Source organism: Mus caroli, chromosome 12 (genome assembly GCF_900094665.2).
Source record: "Mus caroli chromosome 12, CAROLI_EIJ_v1.1, whole genome shotgun sequence".
Taxonomy (NCBI): Eukaryota; Metazoa; Chordata; class Mammalia; order Rodentia; family Muridae; genus Mus; species Mus caroli.
Window position 1 is genome coordinate 61,494,500 of NC_034581.1, and position 11,285 is coordinate 61,505,784.

General features: G+C 35.2%; 1 protein-coding gene across 2 annotated transcripts in view; it reads right to left on the bottom strand.

Moving 5' to 3' along the window:
* The window catches only part of Mdga2 (MAM domain containing glycosylphosphatidylinositol anchor 2), a 749,855-nt gene that overhangs the window by 175,480 nt on the left and 563,090 nt on the right, over positions 1 to 11,285 (bottom strand). The window lies entirely within an intron of this gene.

Genomic DNA, 11,285 nt, shown 5'->3' on the forward strand with positions numbered 1-11,285 from the left:
GCCCACATGCCCAGGGATGACATCAGCCACAGGGGCTGGGCCCGCCTATATCAAGCAGCATTTTAAAAATGTTCCATAGACATGCCTACAAGTCAATCCAATGCAAGTAGTAGTTCAGCTGAAGTTCTGCCTTCCCAAGTGTATCACATTGACAATAGCTAACAATGTCAATTGAATTTAACTATGCCACATTATAATTAAATATTATCATCATAGAATTTAAATTAACCATGGAAACAGTTTACATAAAGTCATGGGGTACTAAAGTTTAAAGAAATAATATGAATCATCGAACCTAAAACCTTCCCAATATTATGGTTTCAGTATTTCATAATTTCCCAAGCAACTCACATGCTGTACAATGATCACAATAAGAGAAGTTTTTCTAACATTATATCTACATACAATGAATAACGGTAGTTTAGGAAGAATTGAGTCAATGCATTTTTATGAAGCATTTCTATATGCGAAATGTGAATTGGAAAAAATTATGTCTGTAAAACATTCTCCTAACTTTTGCTTTTTCTTCATCCCACAGCTGTTGTTTTAAAAACAAAATCTCAAATGTTTGATTTTACTAAATGAAGAATCAAGAGCCAGATGCTGGGGTGAAAGCTAGCGAGCTTAAAGAGGCAGAGAAAACACTGAGCCGACCTTCCTCTTCAACTGAGTCCCAGAAGAAGAAAAGCCAGTTCTCCTCCACACTGTCTTTCAAACCATTCCAACCAAATGTTCCTCCTTTCTATTACCTGTGCATCCATATGTCCTCCTGACTTTCTCTCACTCTCTATTTTTTTTTCTGATGTTCCCTTCCTGTCAGCTGGTTGTTTGCTCTGCCTCTTGACCTGTGGTTGGCTTTAATCAATCTCGTTTTAAATAAAAAGAGAGCTGTTAAATTAAAGAAATGTGATAGTGCTGAGCCATACCACAACTAGAGGCAGGTTTTGTTTTGTTTTGTTTTTCCAGTAGCAATCTCAGGGTTCATAGTGTGATCAAATATCCTGCAACATACGATATATAGATAGTCCCAACTAAAACTATGCTGGCTCTTTCTTGCAGAAGACCAAAAGAACCTCTTGCAGATGGCTTAGAGTACCTGCTATGTTTATGTGCTGTTCTCATAACAAAACATTCCGGGTCTAGGTTCAGTGCTGAGTGATAAGCTAAATCTGCTGAAGGCTGACTGAAGGTGATTGGAAAAGGGTATGGCTTCACAAGAACCTGAACTTGGATTGAATGTGTAGACACAGCAGGGAAGAAGTTTTTTTTCCATTATCGCTGCTTCCCAGGTGAGCATGCATTTTTGTTTTACACTATTCTCTGCATTTCCCTTCACTTCACTATTGCCCTACCTACATAGGAAATGTAGTTTATGCAGTGGAGGTGTATCCGAATATGTTGGTCATGCAGTTTCAACTTCAAAGCTACAATCACACAGATACTTTCAGAAATCAAGTACCTGTAGTGTATCTGCAGACATAAGAGGCTATGCAACACCATTTGCATGACATCTCTGAACTTACCAAAAATTCTCTCAGTTAGTGCTGGAAAGACAGAGGGACACAGGGATGCTCTGCACATGTGTGCAGAATGAATAAGAGATGAGCACGTTTTTAATTGTAAGTCACGTTTCATCTACATCTTCATACTTGTTAGTCTGAAGTAGTCTGTTTGCTCTGTTTATTGTGACTTGGGAGAAGTAGGTAACCATGAAAAACAATGTTTGCTTCTCTCTTTGTACTCAGTACATTTTTACAGTATTCTAAGCAAAGACTAGAAACTCAATTCAGTTCTAATCACTTGAGATGAAGAGCATAAAAATAACCAGGCCTTATGGAAATGTTTGTAGTCATTGCTAACATTAATTTACAATTACTCAAAGTATGTTCATTAAATTTATATGATATATAAATCTAGGGAAACTAGACACATATACTTTTGAAATATTTTACAAGCTTCAGGAAATCTGAACCACACAAAAGAACTTCACAAATTAGTTTTAGAAAATGTACTCTTGATGATAATAATATATTAGAAGAAAACTATTTTAGCACATTTAATATTATTGTTTCTTAAAATTTTTCTTAATAACATGCAATGCAATCCATGAATTTTATTTATGCTGAATCACACACTTATGCTATTGGAGGATAAAGGATGATCCATTAGGAACTCTACTACCTACATTAATGTGTTAGTTACATCCTCAGAAGCACTAAAGATAAATCCAGTATCTCCAGAAAGGAAATGTAATTTAAAAAGTAGTAACATCTGAATACTGTATTATGTACAAGATAGTGTGCAAATACAATTCAAATATAATAATAGTTCCAGTGTACAAAACAGTTTAGGGGGGCAGGAAACATCCCCCCTTTAAAAACATTAAAAGTATTAAGAATATTTTGATTTTTAGATAACACATAAATCATTTTCATTTCTAAACATATATTTATCTCATGTCTAAAGTAAATACAGAAATTTAAATAGAATTACTATTTACAGTGATAGTTGTGAAAAATAAGTTCTATGTATAAACTTATGAAATAACTTTTTACTTATAGGAGGATACATTTTGATACTCTTAAGAATAATTTTCTTTACTAAGTGGTTTGTTGATTGACAGATAAAAACTGATGTAACTAACACTTAGATGTTCATGTGACTGAGGTCCGCTTAGCACACAATACTATTTTGCCATTCAGTGCTTTGTATGGAGACAAATTTAAATATTATTGACACCCAAAGCCCTGCACATTAATCATCCAAATTGGATTGAAACTGCTAAACTCAAAATTACCCTGATAAAACATGTGAAATCAATATGCACATTATATGTTACAGGATGTTTCAGTCATGGCAAAGTAGTTTGTAAAATCCTAAGTAAAAGGATTAAAGATTATATAGCTGCAATCAATAAGATAATATGTCATACATAATTGCAGTATTTTAGGGCAATATGATAAAGTGTATCTTAATGAATTGACTATAAAAACAATGAACTTAATGCCAAAAGATATTTGACCTAATTCTAATATCATTAAAAGAGTTGGCCTAAGTCAATCACACTAAACTTTCAAAAGATACAAAATCCGAAAAGGAAAAAAGGAAACCAGTCTATTTGTTCAACTCTAGGCAAAGAATATCAGATTTAGGACTTGGAATCATGGTTCTCCAAAGCAATTGTTTTATTTTTTTTATATTTTCCCTACATCTAAACAACTGGCTATAAACACAGAAGAGATAGTCTAATGAAAATAAAATATAATTGGGTGTTACTGAGGCATGTTCATCTATACGAACAGGAGAGTCAAATTTATTAGACTTTTCTCACTCAATTTGTTCAGAAATCTAAGAGACCAGTTCTGTTAAAAATACCATGGGTAAATAGTAACGTGTAACTAGCTGTTCAATTCTATAAGGTCTTCGATGGGTTATCTAATTTGTATGGGTCAAATGTGTCTTTCATAAAAATAGGAGATGAAAGATTTAGGCTCCCTCAAAGAACTACTATAAGAAATAGCTTATTAGTGATAATGTTTGATCTTTGAAAATATAAAGCATTTAATACAGTAAAGAAGCTGCAAAGCAGGTTCCTTCATTTACAATTAAACATTCTCTTTTTTTTCAGTGAGTATTTTTCTTTTTTTCCCCACATTTTTAAATTTTTTTTTCCATTTTTATTAGGTATTTAGCTCATTTACATTTCCAATGCTATACCAAAAGTCCCCCATACCCACCCACCCACCACTTCCCTACCCACCCATTCCTATTTTTTTGGCCCTGGCGTTCCCCTGTACTGGGGCATATAAAGTTTTCGTGTCCAATGAGCCTCTTTTTCCAGTGATGGCCGACTAGGCCATCTTTTGATACATATGCAGCTAGAGACAAGAGCTCCCGGGTACTGGTTAGTTAATATTGTTGTTCCACCTATAGGGTTGCAGTTCCCTTTAGTTCCTTGGATAGTTTCTCTAGCTCCTCCATTGGGGGCCCTGTGATCCATTCAATAGCTGACTGTGAGCATCCACTTCTGTGTTTGCTAGGCCCTGGCATAGTCTCATAAGAGACAGCTATATCTGGATCCTTTCAGCAAAATCTTGCTAGTGTATGCAATGGTGTCAGCGTTTGGAAACTGATCATGGGATGGATCTCTGGATATGGCAATCACTAGATGGTCCATCTTTTCGTCACACTTCCAAATTTTGTCTCTGTAACTCCTTCCATGGGTGTTTTGTTCCCTATTCTAAGAAGGGGCAAAGTGTCCACACTCTGGTCTTTGTTCTTCTTCAGTTTCATACTTTCACACATTTTTTATTAGCTATTTTCTTCATTTATATTTCAAATGCTATCCCAAAAGTCCCCTATACCCTCCCCCCACCCTGCTCTCATACCCACCCACTCCCACTTTTTGGCCCTGACATTCCCCTGTACTAGGGCATATAAAGTTTGCAAGGCCAAGGGCCTCTCTTCCCAATGATGGCCTACTAGGCCATCTTCCTCTACATATGCAGCTAGAGACATGAGCTCTGTGGTTACTGGTGAGATCATATTGTTGTTCCACCTATAGGTTTACCTCTTCAGCTCTTGGGTACTTTCATAAGCTTCTATATTGGGGGCCCTGTGTTCCATCATATAGCTGACTGTGAACAACCACTTCTATATTTGCCAGGCACTTGCAAAGCCTCACAGGAGACAGCTATATCAGGGTCCCTTCAGCAAAATCTTGCTGGAGTATGAAATAGTGTCTGTGTTTGGTGGCTGATTATGGGATGGACCCCTAGGTAGGGCAGTCTCTGGGTGGTCCATTCTTTCGTCTTAGCTCAAAACTTTGTCTCTGCAACTCCTTCCATGGATATTTTATTCTGTATTCTATCAGTGAATAATTTTTAGTAGTTCACACAATGCTAATTGAATGTCATTTCTTCCTTCCAGTTAAGATTTCACCCTTTTCAAATCAATCCAAGGTAGGAGCTGAACAGTGTACAATAGATGGAAGATACTTAGAACACTAAAGCATTTTTTGAAAAAGAGGGGACAAATCCCATGTCCCAAATTTAATTTTTTGGGTGAATATTGATAATACCCTAACACCATCCCAAGTGAATATTATACTTGGCTTAAAGTATCACCAGTTGTAATGAATGGACCTTGAATGTTTCTTCATTCATCTGACAGTTCATGTAAAAGCTTGGTGTGAAACTAACCTCTATTCTAGCCAGTTTGGACATGTTGTAAAATATGCATGATAGATTGATTCTTTGCCTTAGACCTGAATCAGAGTATCAGCTTGAAAGGTGCCTGTATTGTGGATTCCACAGAAGGGGGCTGTGAGATTGTATCTTGACTGAAGATACCAGCTTAAAGTTGTAAAATATATTTCTTTTAGATTGAAGACACACAGCTCTAAATGGAACGTATATTCCACATCTGCTATTTCTAGCCTCAGGAATGATTGTGGAAGAAAAATAGAGTCTATGAGTCATAGGCAGTTGAAGACTACAAAGAAGCCATGACTTCTGTACATAACAGGACAACTGCACATAGGAACTCACAGTGGTTGTAACAGCATGAATAAGACCCATGTAAGTCCAAGCCAAGCCAAATCCCAGCTTGGAGATAAGAATAGAGCACTAAGTCCTACATGTAGCCTAGGATTTATTGGAAAATTTTCAACTTTTGGCAGACTTTATTTATGACTGTAGACCTGGGTAGCTCTACTACTTTTCAACAAATTCAAGAATACTTGGGAAGCACAAAGTGCTCTTGATTAAAAAAACAAAAAAACAAAAAAACAAAACAAAACAAAAAAACAAGGCCAAGTGAGTCAGGAGAAAGTGGGAGGGGGGAAGGGGGAAGAACGGCAACTGATTTGGTGAAGAGTTTAAAGATGGTGGGTGATAAATTCAAATTGCATTGTATAAAACTCTAGACAAATTAATGAAATATTTAAGAGCAAAATTTTATTAAAGTGTTCCATGAACTAACTAATAAATATTAGCACAATAATCAAAACAATTGCTGGAGATAACATAATAAAAATATCAATTGAGAGTGCATGTCTTTGGAAATGGAAATTATCAGGTATTACCTTTTGGACTTCTGCTTTGAATCTGTTTCAAACAGATAATGAGACAGAGTGGCCTCCAATTACCAAACCAAGTTGGGGAGTTAGTGGAAAGATGAGGTTGCAAAGGTAGTTCAATGGTTAAGAACACTGTCTTCTCTTCAAGAGGTCCCAGGTTTTATTCCCTGCTCCCACATAGCAGCTCAAAATCATTTGCAATGTCAGTTCCAGGGGATCTGATGCCTTCTATGGCCTCTGTGGGCACCAAGCATGCATGTGCTACACAGACATACATGAAAGCAAAACACTCAGTATGTAAATTAATAAATTACACTTTGTATTCATTATTCAAGTAGTGAAATCCTTTCCAGATATACCTCATCTTATGATCTCCATAGAATTCTGGATGAAAAACTTACATAGAAAATGACCAACAGTGTAATGAAATAAATAAGGGACTGTTTTTTCTATAATTTGCTAAAGAGAATTTAATATTTGTTTGAGAAATGAGGTATTTTCCAACCCCACCAGATGCCAAGTGAATATGCAATTGAAAATAGATTATTACATCAGCAAAAATATGAAATAGAATTAATAATAGCATATTTTATATCTTCCTTTATAATGAGACACCCATTACTTTAGGGGATGATAAATATCTTAGAAGCAAAGTCAATTCTCATTCTTTTATATTGTCTCCAAATCCACACATGATTCATATATATATATATATATATATATATATATATATATATATATGTGTGTGTGTGTGTGTGTGTGTGTGTGTGTGTGTGTGTGTGTGTATTCAACAACTTTCATTAAACATAATATAAATGAACATTTCAAGGCAATTACTTTGCAGATAATAATTGTTTGAATTCAGCAGAAGGTGTCTGTTTTCATTTTGATTTTACTACCTTGCACTCTTGAGATATGCAGGGAAATGAGAGAGAAGAAGAGACAGAGGAATACACAGAGGTGAAGATCCAACAATTTAAAATCATCAGTATCTACTAATACAAGGCTATTGGTGAGAACAAAACTAACAGAGGAACCCTAATTCCAGTGGAACTTCTGTTGTGTGTATATCATCAGTGTATACCGCGATCATGAGACATCAGCAGTCTAACACTGCATTCACTCAAGGAGACATAACTTCAGGCCAGTGTGCTCTTTACATCTGTAAGGGCTCAGCAGATAAACAATTTCAATGACAGATGGAAGATGAAGAAAAAGAGACATCCATGAACACTTAGAAATTCTGCTTCAAATCATGGTTGTGTTAATCATGGGTGTGTTAAGAAAACAAAGGTAAACATATGACTTTTAAGTAGAGTTTACATTTGTGGGGAACTGCTCAAAGCTTGGAATATGCTCACATGCTTGTTACCACATTCCTGGAGGTTAATGGTACGTATTAAAGTTCTGACTCTTTGTGGAAATTTTTCTAAGTCACGTGCCCCAGAAAACCAAGTGAGGAAATTGTCAGCTACACTATGACTCATGGAAGCATTTTGAAAATGTATTGTATTCCTGATGACTAATTTCCATTAAAAGGATCACAAACTAAGCAACAAGAATGACAGTGTAGGGAAAATTAAATTTATGATAAAAATGAAAGCTGGAACACAAAGAAAAGATTTTGACTTTTTATGTCAAGTATCAAATGACACACTGACGTTATCAAATGTAGTTTAGATCTATCTAGAAGACTTGTTTGAAGAAAAATTGTCTTTCTCATTATCAACTATTTTTCAACAGCTCCATCCTTTTTGATTCTTAAGGCATACATTCTATAACATACAGTATAAACTTAAATTACTTCTTCTTCAAAAAATTAAGATAGATTTTTAAGCATGATGCTTTCCTAAATCAATGATTAGCAATAGTTTTTAACAAAACATTAATTTTTTAGTTTGCTTATACTTTTAAAATGGAGATGTCAGAATATATAAGCAACATTAACAAGAAATGATATTATAGTAGTTGAAAAGGTATAAGAGTTGAATCACTGTGGTAAGCCTATCTTAATTTCTTGAGGAAGAAATAATTTTAATTTAAACTGTACGTCATAGAATTTATGACTTAAAAGTCAAAAGGACGGAGCTGTGGGAGCATAGCTGAGATTCAGGAGAATTTGTTTCTTCCTTTTTTTCTTTAAGCACTGCCAGTCATTATCTTTCTATTTCCTTTTAAGACTCAAATTGCCAACCAATGACCACCTGAGTGGAAGTTCATTAGCAGTGCATCAACAACAAATTATACCACTTCCTAGGGCCGACAGACTAGAGCAACCTTAATAATTTGAATGCAGAACTAGATGCTGAAAGGTAGTCCAAGGTCTGTTTTATTGTAAATTATCAAGGCTCCATTTATTTTGTTGGTTTACTCAAAGTTAATCACTGCAGTAGTCATTCAAACTATTTAATCAAAGTGTGGCTAAATTGGAACGGTCATTTGAATGTTTCTACTCAATAGAACAACTGGGTGTAGATGCTACTTAAAAGGGAAAAGAGGTACATCCGGTAGACCCACATTATTTTTCTTGGAATAAGCCTCTCTTGTCATTCCTTCCATTTCAGTTTGATAATAAAAAGAAATATAGAATTCTCATAAATAAATAGTCTCATAAGTGCCATATGTAAGAATATGTTCACACTTATGGCTACCATGTAAATGGCATTTGACATTTCCTAATGGCTATCACTAGTTATTTAAAAAAGAATAACATAGGTGACATGAATTGGTACCATTTGTTGGTCCTTTGATGTTCAAAATTAGTATTTTGAATTCACATTTCCATCAAATGTCAAAATGCCCCTTCACTTCTAGAAATAAAACTGTGTTCAAAGTTAAACGCATATCTTACTATATTGTTCTTTTAAAAATTAGAATTGGAAATAATTATACAATGCTCTGGAGGTAGAAATTCCTGGGATGGCATAATTCCTTTGGAACTCTTTTAAAAATGTATTTCCTTAATATTTATGGAGGTGATTATGCTGCACGTAATCCCAGCATAAATAGTGAGACTGGAAGAAGGGATGCACTGACCCTCACCTACATGCTTCCTTGCAGTATACTTAATAAACCGTTTTTTTTGATAAGGGGGAGCAAGAGTTAAAGCAAAGAGAAAAAGAAAATTATCGAGTAACTCTACTTAAAACTCTTTCAATGAATTAGATGTTTTGTTCTACTGTGGATTTATACCCTTGGAGTCGTGGCATTCCTTTCTCAGATGACTGCTTCCATCTGCTAACTTTTCCCCCTGCACCCTACATCCAAACCTCCAGTTATCTACTTTATAAGTTTCAGTATTTTTCTTCCTTAAGCTATTTCTTCAGACGAAGAGCTTGTGTAGCTCGCAAGTTAAATATTTCTCTTTACCAATCTTCTCTTTACACAGAAATTTCTCAAAATCTGTGGCTCATTTCATGATAAAATGGTGATACACCAGTTGCCTTCAGTGGTATTGCATGTGTTCAGTCACTTGGATAGGTTACACACAGCTGTTCTTGGAGGTACTTTGGCCTTAAAGGCTCTGAGATCAGAACTGGCCTTTTGATTAACACAGTAAAATGTTCGAGTTCCTTCACACTTCCATATTAATTATATGTTTCATTTTAAATTTCTTCATTGTTATATCACACTTAGGACAATCAGCAAGTGGCTTTTGCTCATTTGCTTTTCAATTGTCATCCCATGCACCCCCGTTCAGATGATCAAACAACAAATGAAAACCAAGTCTTGTTGAGGGAGGAATGATTTCTGAATTATTGTGACACAATTGCAAACACAGAATTTTTTAAATATCTATGTTGCGTTTAACTGCCTAGGTTTCAGAAACATGGAATTACTGTTTTCTTTGTTTTATTTCCTAAGATGAAAAAAAAGTTTTAAGCATATTTATATACATTTCAATATAGGAGAAAACAGGTTGAAATAATTTCAATCTATTCTTTCACTCTGCATTATAAACTACTCCTGCTTCACAGGCACTGCCCTTGCTTTCTTTCTTAACCTTTGACTCTGTAACAAAGTACCTTTCTAATCTCATGCTTGTATGGTCCAAAAAGTTCATTATCTAAATTCCCTAAAACCTTTGAGACCAACGAAGTTTTGTGTGATTGTGTCTGGCACACTAACAACTGAATTAAAGTCCACCTGATATTTTTTTAAAAAGCCTTCAGCAAACTCAAAAGATACCTCTTTTTTTTTTTCCTTTCTTAGCACCAGCAGTGACTCTGTTTCTCAAGGTGAGCTAGTAACACCAGTTTTTCCTTGGAAGCAAATGCAATTTGTCTAAATTCTGAGTAATTCAGGCTAAACACAAAAATAAATTCAAAAGCAGTGTATTCTTAAGCAATGGAGAAGTCAATATGAATTTCCACTTTATGAAACTGACCTAGAAAGGTGGTTGTTGATGCTATCAATGAAGGTAGAAGCATATTGTTGGTATTATTAGTTAATATTGTGTCAAATGTGTGTTTTAAAATGTGAGTAGGACGTTTAAGAGGAGAGGGGAATGAGATAAAAGGTTAAAGGAGAGAATAAAATGGGAGGTAACTAACACTAAAGGCTGTTTGAAAAGCTGTGTGGAAACTTACAGCAGTAGAAGCTTCTTGAATATGTAGACATATTTTTCAGGAATCAAAATGGAACCATAAAGTGATAGGGAAGATAATAAACCAACTAGACATCTCCAGTGCCAGGAATGGGTTACACATCTTGCTTAGGCATTGCCCAAGCAGCCTCCATGGAAACCTACAAACATCACAAATTATTGTCAAGTCGATTGGTTTCTTTCTATAATGTGTTAGTTGCAGGATAATTGATCACACTTTGAGCCCCGAGATTGGGTTAGATACTAAAAGAAAACCTGTTTCTTATTGTGGTGTGGCTGAGCATTATCTCACACCTTTAATCTAAGAGCTTTGTGTTTCTTGTAGATAGGAATAAATCAAGTCAACTGAAGGTTAGGAGGCTGACCAAGCAACCAGGGCATAGGAAGTGAACATAGGAAAACAGCAACAACAACAACAACAACAAACCATAGAGAGTAAGACGAAATCTCGAGGACAGATAGAGAGACTCACAGGAAGTAGAAGGGAGAAACATTCAATTTGAAGGTTTTTTGAGACAATGTGGAGAAGAAGAAGAAGAAGAAGAAGAAGAAGAAGAAGAAGAAGAAGAAGAAGAAGAAGAAGAAGAAGAAGAAGAAGAA